General features: G+C 41.5%; 1 long non-coding RNA gene across 1 annotated transcript; it reads right to left on the bottom strand.

Annotated features, from left to right (window-relative positions):
* Positions 1–380: 380 nt before the first annotated feature.
* Positions 381–1,586, bottom strand: LOC120439434. The gene is made up of 3 exons (XR_005612634.1): positions 1,402–1,586; positions 1,217–1,311; positions 381–635 (listed from the first exon to the last, which is right to left on the bottom strand). It is a non-coding gene; the product is annotated as an uncharacterized LOC120439434 (long non-coding RNA).
* Positions 1,587–9,702: the final 8,116 nt, after the last annotated feature.

The raw sequence follows: 9,702 nt of genomic DNA, 5'->3' as shown, positions 1-9,702 counted from the left end.
CAAAGTATACCTTGTACATGACCTTTATTGGAAACAAACTCTCCAAACAGTAACAAATATTTCAGTCAATCATAGTACACAAAAATTTAAAGACACATTGTAAGTGTAACATTGTTATTTTGTGTTCCTTTTAGAACTGCTAAACCAGTTAGCTACTCAACATATAAAATGTAATAAAAAGAGCATTTGCAATTTTAAACAGAATTTGCAGAACAGATGTGTTTAAGGAAAAAGCACTTTGTACCACGTTAATAAGAATACAAAAAAGAAGAATTCAAGTGTAAATTGCAACTTCAAAGCTATCAGGTCCAAACCTTTCAACACAGACCTAAGTTACATGTTGCTAAAACAGCTCTACTTCTCAATAAAAAGTTCTACAGCCTGCCATGACTTTTTTGTATGAGCCTGTGGTGTCTTGCTCATGGATATTGTCCTTTAACACTTCAGTCTGAATGACAGACAGAAGCGTTGCGACACATTTAGGATAGGTGAGATGCAGGGTGTAGTAGTATGCCATAAGATACAGCAAACCTTCTCCAAGGTCATCTGTGGCGAATGTGGTGATGGGAGTGGTTCCAACTGCAATAAGACAGCGGGACCCTTCAAAGACCAGAACAGGGCTGATGCTGGATCTTCTGTTGGCTAAAAGAAAAACAAAGACAAAAATTGTACACTGTAGGGAGAAACTCCAAAGCTATCAGGGTAGTTCAAATACTTAACCACAAGTATGTATTAGACTTAGACTTAACTTTATTGATCCCTTTTGGGTGCACCCTTAGGGTGACACATGAATGATGACAACCATAGATCAGATGCTCTACAGACCATATTAATGTTATTTTTCTTTAGATTGACAAATACTGTATAGAAAATCCCAAATATTCATGCCATTGAAAAATGTAATAAATTCTGCCTCATCACCATTAGGATTGTGTCTTTACACACTTTAGGAAATGACAAAGATACTGCACCTGTGATAGTTAAATATGTAATTATTTCCAATTTCTGTTTTTAATTTCTTTATGTTTTTCTTTATTATTTTTATTGAAATTTTTGATCTATCAGTGTTTGTGCCATTTCAGATTTCTGCACTTTTTCTAAATATAAACTACATTGTTGGAGGACTTGGCATGGATAAAAAGGCCATATCCCAAACAAACTGTTAAAGTGAAGGCTTTAGGGGCATAATTTGATAACAAATATGAAGAAACCAGACCTGAAGGACATGAATCAGTGCTTCACTGGCATGTCCCATCTTCTTGGGTGGTGCAGCTCTTGATGGGAAGAGAGTTGGTAGTGCCCTGAACAGGGCTATGTTCAAACAGAACAGAAAAGAAAGAACTAAATCAACTTTCAGTTTAATATTCAATATTATTGCCAGAATTGTAGTGTTTCACTTACAACTGTTGTCACCAGAACTGCTCCTGGGTGGCAAAAGCATGTTTGATCCACCACTTGAATCTGCATCATAATCTTCTCCCTGGTCACATGGTGAGATATCCATGAGACGCCTTTTCTTTAGTTTCATCCTAAATAAGAAAACAAAAATAGTTATATTACAGGAGTCCTAAACAAAATGTGTTGTGCTACGTGTTTTTAAATCAAAAGCGGCAAAATTTGCCTCTTTGTTAACATGAGCCCACAACTGTTTCCTCATAAAATTTTCAGGCCCTGGAAGCAGGTCCCTTAAATTGTCCCTACTGAGGGTGTGGAACAAGACCATCTATGTTGGCAGCTGTAAATAAAAGTCAGTAACTTTCAGAAATGTAAGTTGTACATCTCTTTAAATGTATACATTTCACTGTTCAAAAAAGGAAACAATTCCAAATTGTCATTTTGTCAAATACATTTAAATGTAATTTAAATATTTTATTGATTTGACAACATAAAACTGATTCTATGTAGGATCACTGTCAGTGAGTGCAACACAACATTCATTTAGACATTAATTTGCATAAATATGCATATGCTTGGCCTACCATTTAAAACCGAAAGGTTGCAATCATCCAAATCCTCCATGATTTTCTGGTGTAGCGTTTGTCAGAACATTTCCCTGAGGACAGAAAAACATACATGGTTGGGTCAAAAAGAAAAACTGAGTCAAGACACCACCTGCCATGGATCCAAAGTCTATGCAATCAGACACCTGGATAAGGTGCAAAAGACAGACTAAGTAGAGCCTGTTAAGTCTTATAAAATTGCTCACTTAAAATGTATGGCAAGTCTATTCCAAACTAGTTTTCAAACTAAAACTAATAGTGACCAACTGCTTGTCAAATGATTCAACAAATGATCAAAGCTCAGATTAGGCCACTTCATCCAATAAGAAAAAATGTTACCTCAGTTCACCAAGGTTAAAGTGACCTGATTTATATTAATAGTTCACAACATAGGCGACTTTTGTTGTGATTTGGCGCTATATAAATAAAATTGAATTGAATTGAATTGAATTGAACATAAATAATTGGAAGTAAGTTCACATCTCCAACTTACGATAGTTTATATGATTAATCATAATCTGTTGGAAATGAAGCTTAAAGTAAATCTATAGGCAAAGATGTCATTCATAAATGTGCATCTGGTTTATGCCATCCCCGTGCATTATTTTATTCCCTTGTGTTATCTTTAATTTCCTTACCCAAACCGGACTTGCAAATAAAATTTGAATAAACTCATGTTGGTTAAATGTAATTTTGGTCATAAGACAGTTAACTCTTGATGACTTAAGTAAATCCTCATTTAAATTAAATATAGATCTGTCCTAGACCCCTGTCTTTTTCCATAACAAAAAAAAAATTTAAGCAGCAGAGAACACTGGATGTAAGCCGACAGTTTGACTGGTGCTGGAGCTGCAGGCTTAAGACATCCTTAAATGAATTCAAAAACAGCGTTGTAAAGTTACGAGCCCGATTGTGAGATTTGTCTCAAACCAGTATCGGTCCTCCCAAGCTGCACACACAAACACACCAAGCACAGTGCAGACAGAGAGCGCACGGCTTAAGAAGGAAAAAAAAACACTGCAGCTTCTTATTCTCCGTGGGTAGGACACCCAAAACAGACTTTTGCAAAGGCGGATATCAACTGTAGTTCTTTTGTCATATAGCTATGTTAAGTATATTAAACACGAAACTAAATTTACCCAACTAGCACCATTAATAATTTTAAACTCTCACTGCATGCTAACAATTCAGCAAACTGAATGAACTAAGCTAGCTAGCTGGCTGGCAGTTTTGGCTAACTACCCATTGGTAGTGAACTGATAATACTGCCTCGGTAAAACTTAATATTTTACCGACTGATGTTACTACAGTAAGTCAAAGCTAAAAGAACCCGAAATGTTTGTAAGCAAAAGTTAATTACCTTAACAGAATCCAGTCCGAACCTGCTTCCTCGTGTCCTTCACTCCGATTCAAACAGTGAGATAATGGACAGAGCCACTTGAGCAGCAGTTCCATTCTACTGTGTGGGACAACCTCTGCAGCCCCCTGGAGGATGACCTCAACAGCATCACAGACTGCATTACGGATTACATGAACTTCTGTGTGGACAACACCATACCCATCAAAAAGGTACGGTGTTTTTCTAACAACAAGCCATGGATAAATCCTGAAATTAAGGCTCTCCTCAAGGAGAAGAAGAGAGTCTTTAGATCTGGAGACAAACAGGAGCTGAGAGTTGTCCAGAAGAAGCTGAAATGGAAGATAAGGCAAGGAAAGGAAAACTACAGGAGGAAGATGGAAGAGCAGCTGCAACAGGACAACATCAGAGGGGTTTGGAACAGCCTGAAGACAATCTCAGGACAAAAACCAACCCCCCAGGTTGCAGGAGACTTGGGGTGGGTGAATGACCTAAATAAATATTTTAATAGGTTTGATCAACCACCCACCCCTCCCACAGCATCGTCCCCCCTGCTGCAATCTCCTTCGTCTCAGGACTTCACACCTCTCAGCTTCACACCTCCCAGCTCCCAGTTGTTACACCCACCCCCGGCTTCTGTGGACTCCAACATACACCCCCCTCCCCCAAAATGTGTAACGAGTACAGACAGTGGACTCTGGACTTTGTAGACTGGTGTCAGCAGAACCACCTGCTGATCAACGCCGGGAAAACCAAGGAGTTGGTGGTGGATTTCTGGAGACGCAGACCCACCACACTGACACCGGTGAACATCCAGGGAGTGGACATTGAGATAGTGGACTCTTATAGGTACCTGGGTGTTCACCTGAATAATAAACTGGACTGGAGCCACAACACTGATGCTCTTTACAGGAAGGGTCAGAGCAGACTCTACCTGCTGAGGCGGCTGAGGTCATTTGGAGTACAGGGAGTGCTTTTAAAGACCTTCTATGACTCTGTCGTGCTAGTGGTTGTGAGTGGTGGTTCAGTCCATGTTATTATTGTGTGTATGAGGGTACAGTTGTCCATTGTGTGTGTGTGTAGGTGGTTGTGGGTGTGTGTATGTTCAGTCCATGAGTTTAATCTGGGTCAGAAGTCAGGAGGCAGAGTTCAGGAGTCTGACAGCTGTGGGAAAGAAGCTGTTCCAGTACCTGGTGGTCTTAGTCCGGAGGCTCCTGTAGCGCCTCCCAGAGGGCAGGAGGGTGAAGAGTCCATGTGATGGGTGAGTGGGGTCTTTGATGATTTTCCCAGCCCTTTTCAGACACCGCTTCCTGTAGATGTCCTTTATGGCAGGAAGTGGTGCTCCGGCGATGCGCTGGGCAGTTTTCACGACCCTCTGCAATGCCTTCCGGTCCGAGGCAGAGCAGTTCCCGTACCAGACTGTTATACAGTTGGTCAGGATGCTCTCGATGGTGCAGCGATAGAAGTTCACCAGGATGTCTGAGGACAGGTGGTTCTTCCTCAGAGTCCTCAAGAAGAAGAGGCACTGGTGAGCCTTCTTGACCAGCTTGGAGCAGTTGGTCGTCCAGATGAGATCCTTGGAGATGTGGACTCCCAGGAACTTGAAGCTGCTCATACACTCCACAGCCGTCCCCTTATTGTGGATGGGTGGATGTGGGTCAGCATTCCTCCTGTAGTCCACGATGAGCTCCTTAGTCTTCTCGGTGTTAAGCAGCAGGTGGTTTGTGTCGCACCACTCAGCCAGACGATCCACCTCCTTCTTGTAGGCGGTCTCATCGTTGTCACTGATGAGGCCAATCACCGTGGTGTCATCTGCAAACTTAATGATGGTGTTGGAACCATCAGCAGGTCTGCAGTCATGGGTGAAGAGGGAGTAGAGGAAAGGGCTCATCACACAGCCTTGTGGTACACCGGTGTTCATTGTGATTGTAGATGAGCAGCGGTTATCCAGCCGGACATGTTGGGGGCGGTTGGTCAGGAAGTCCAGTAACCATTTGCAGATGAGGGAACTGATGCCCAGGTCTGTCAGTTTCCTGATGAGTTGTGAGTGGTGGATTGTATTGAACGCTGAACTGAAGTCTATAAACAGCATTCTGGCGTAGGTGTTGTTGTTGTCCAGGTGTGAGAGGACAGAGTGCAGTGCGATGGAGACTGCATCCTCTGTGCTCCTGTTCTGGCGGTATGCGAATTGGTGGGGGTCCAGGGTGGGGGGGAGACAGGATTTGAAGTGTGCTAGGACCAGCTGCTCTAAGCACTTAGTGATGATGAGGGTGAGTGCTACTGGGCGGTAGTCATTGAGGCTAGATGGGTTGGAGTTTTTGGGTATCGGGACGATGGAGGTGGATTTGAAGCAGGCCGGTACCACAGCGTGGGCCAAGGACAGATTGAATATGTCTGTCAGCACTCCTGCAAGCTCCCCAGAACACGCTCTGAGAACACACCCGGGGATGCCATCAGGACCTGCAGCCTTGTGGACATTGATCCTGCTCAGCACCGCTCCTACATCGGTGGGGGAGAGAGTCAGAGGTTGGTGGTCTGCCGTCATGTCTGTTTTGGTTGTGGTTGTGGGGTTCCCTCGCTCAAAACGAGCATAAAAGTTGTTGAGCTCGTTGAGGAAGGAGACATCAGAGGATGTGGGGAGGGTTTGGTGGTCCTGTAGTCTGTAATGGTCTGGAGTCCTTACATGCGCGCCGGGGTTGGAGTTGGACAAGTGTTCTTCTACCTTCTTTTTGTAATGGTGTTTGGCTTTTTTGATGCCCTTCTTTAGATTAGCCCTGGCTGTACTGTAGGCGTGTGCATCTCCTGACCTAAAGGCGGTGTTGCGGGCCTTCAGGAGGAGACGAACATCCCGGTTCATCCAAGGCTTCTGGTTGGGGTACATGGTGATCAGTTTCTGGGTGGTGACACTGTCTGTGGTTTTGGAGATGTAATCCAGTACAGATGAGGTGTACTGGTCCAGGTCTGTGTGGGTGAACACATTCCAGTCTGTGTTTTTAAATCTGTCCTGGAGCACTGCGTCTGTCCCCTCTGGCCACACTTTAATTGTCCTCACAGCAGGTTTCACATGTTGGATGAGTGGTGAATACCTAGGAGTGAGGAACAGGGAGAGATGGTCCGATTGTCCAATGTGGGGGAGGGGTGTTGCTTTGTAGGCTCCAGCCAGGTTGGAATAAACATGGTCTAAAGTCTTGTCTCCTCTGGTGTGGCAGGAGACATGTTGGTGGAATCTGGGGAGGACTGTCTTTAAGTTGGTGTGGTTGAAGTCGCCAGCAACAATAAAAGCAGCCTCGGGGTGTTTATTCTGGTGTTTGTTAATGGCTGCAGAAAGTTCTTTCATGGCCAACCTAGCATTAGCGCAAGGGGGGATATATACTGCAGTGAGTATGATAGAAGTGAGTTCTCTGGGGAGATAATAAGGTCTGCATTTGACCATTAAAAACTCCGCATTAGGTGAGCAGTGACTCTCAGTAGTAGTGGAGTTCATGCACCAAGCATTGTTAATATAAATGCACAAACCTCCACCTCTGGTCTTGCCGGAGTCATCTGCTAGCCTGTCGGCTCGGTGTGTGTGGCGTCCTGCTAACTCGTTAGCATTGTCTGGGCAGCTGTTGTTCAACCATGTTTCGGTGAAAAACATGACATTTGAGTCCATAATCCGTCTGTTGTTAGCGATGGAGAGCCGTATCTCATCCATTTTGTTTGCCAGAGAACGGACATTGGCGAGGAAAATACTGGGTAAAGGCAGCCAGTGTGGTGTTAGCTTTAGCTTAGCCCGTAGCCCTCCGTGCCTACCTCGCCTTTGTTTACGTTCTCGGCGCCGTCTGCGTGCACTTCCGCCTGGCCGGGGAGAGTGGGCAGCCTCCGGTGTTCTGGAGATCTCTGGGATGAGTCGGAGATCGGCGATAAAACTGTTGGAGTTATGAGTCCAGATGTCCAGAAGCTCTTGTCTGCTGTAGGTCAGCAACGCACAGCAATTCTGGATGAATAATCCGGTTAAAAGTAGATAAAAAAACCACTAAATAGCAGATTCTGGAGAGACACTGAGCCTCGCGTTGTTCACGTGCCACCATCTTAGCCATTCTAGTGCTAATACATTATTCTAACTTTTTAATATGAACCAGACTATGGAACACCAAAGTGTTAAAAATGTGTCATTTAATTTTTATTTTACATTATGTATTTTTATATTTTATAAAATATTTATTTCACTATGATTTTTTTTGTAATAATAGAAACATTTTGAGTCACTTTAATTTTAAGCAGCTGTTTAAGCAGCAGCCAATGAGCGTTCAGGTCCCACCCACTGACCCTGATTGCCTGACTAAGAAATTCAGTTGTTAAATGACCTTCTGAAATAAATACACCATTATGAAAAAACCCATTATGAAACAAAAACAGACTTTGGGAAAAAGACCTTTTGGAATATAAACTGATTGAATTTAATAAAATGTCTCAAAAAATGTTCTATAATTCGTAAAAAAAAAAAAAAAAAATACTGCTACTTTAGCTTCAAGTGACAACAGACTCAAACAATCCTCTGGACAAATGCTTATATTGATCAAGATTTTGCCATTCTTATTGGACAGTGTTGTAGAGAAAAATCCCTTTATCCAGTTTATTTTGGATTTAATTGAAACTGTTAAAATACTTTTTGCCCTAGTTGTGTCTTTACAAACTGTGTCCAAACTAAAAAAAATGATAGAAGATCATCTTAAACAATTCAGGCAACTGTTCCCAGAAAAAAATGTAATCCCAAAGCAACATTACATGCTGCATCTTCCCTCTCAGATTATTGCCCTGGGACCTGTAATACGTCATATGTGCATGAGATTCGAGTCTAAACACAGGTTTTTTTAGACAATGGTCAGCCAAATTAAACTTTAAGAATTTGTGCAAGTCTCTTGTAAACCACAATCAGCTGCTGGAGTGCTGCCAAAGTGAAGCAGGAACTGAGCATCCAATATTTGTAAATGAGAAAGAACTAGGTCCTGTATCAGAGGTTGCTAATATGGAGCATTTGCAATCAAAGGTTGTAGATTTTTGGGGGATTGAACATGCTACACATCATGCCGTTAGAGTAAAGTGGCTTATTTTACATGGTAACAAATACATCTGTGACAGGTCTCTTATACTCATTTCAGCAAATGGTTTAAACCCTATCTTTGGACTTAAAAACCTGAAATAAATATCTTCCAATGATTGACTTTCTTATTTCAAGGATAAAGGTGAATGTTTCTTATTTTCAGATATTTTTTTGTTTTACACTCTATCTAAAAGCTATTTTTGCTTGAAATAAATGTAAAATGGTTCATTTTTAGATATACAGACTAAATAAGAAAAAAAGTAATATATACTTGAAACAAGTCTAATCATCTAACACATGAGACTGGAAACGAGCTTGTAATGTTCAAAACAAGATGGACAAGATAATTTGGCTAAATTTAAGACAATAAATCTTGTTAAGCTACAAGGAATTTGCAGTGAATAAAAGTATATTTACGGTGGCCGCTAGAGACAAAGCACGTACAAGCACCGAAGCACGTACAAACCCCAAAAGACGTAAAAACTCCAAAGCACGTACAAACCCCGAAGCACATACAAAACCTGAAGCACGTACAAACAGCAAAACACGTAAAAACTCCAAAACACATACAAAACACAACAGAAGTGCTCCAGGATGCTAGGTGCAGTGTTGAGCTTTTGTTACCTAGTGGCTATACAAGCCAGGAAGTACCAACGATCGGATTTGGTGTGTGGTAGTAAATGAACTTTTTTTTTTTACTTATTTGAATATATATGAGTGCTTGTGTATAAATACACAAACAATACATATGCTTTCAATTGTGTAATTTAAGTGATCTAGGTCGCTCTGTTTTGGAAGTTCAGCAACGCTAGAAATGTGTTTTGGAATTTGTACATGCTTTGGAGTTTGTACGTGATTTGGAATTTGTACGTGTTTTTTGGAGTTTGTACGTACCACTGTATATATTTATATATAAACATATATAAATAAAACCACATTTTTTTACATTAGTAATTCCTTTTGTGCATAATTTTATATTGTTTTTAATAATAAATTAATTAAAGCAACAAAACAACCTGAAGAGCTGGTTGGGAGCCGAAAGAGCCGGCTCTTTTTAGTGAGCTGAGCCGAAAGAGCGGTTCTCTAAAACGAGCCGGAAATCCCATCACTAGTGTGTTGATACAGGCCCGACTTTGTTCTGCCTTGCCTCTTAATTAAAAAACTAGTTTAAGGTGTCCTGCATATGTGATATATATATTTTTCCTATATGAAGTCATTCTTTTTTGAACAACACTCAAAACAGAGCCTATTAATCTTTCAGT

The sequence above is a fragment of the Oreochromis aureus genome, linkage group 3 (assembly GCF_013358895.1).
Source record: "Oreochromis aureus strain Israel breed Guangdong linkage group 3, ZZ_aureus, whole genome shotgun sequence".
In the NCBI taxonomy this organism is placed as follows: domain Eukaryota; kingdom Metazoa; phylum Chordata; class Actinopteri; order Cichliformes; family Cichlidae; genus Oreochromis; species Oreochromis aureus.
The sequence above is the reverse complement of the archived record's forward strand: the minus strand, read 5'-3'. Positions and strand labels throughout refer to the sequence as shown.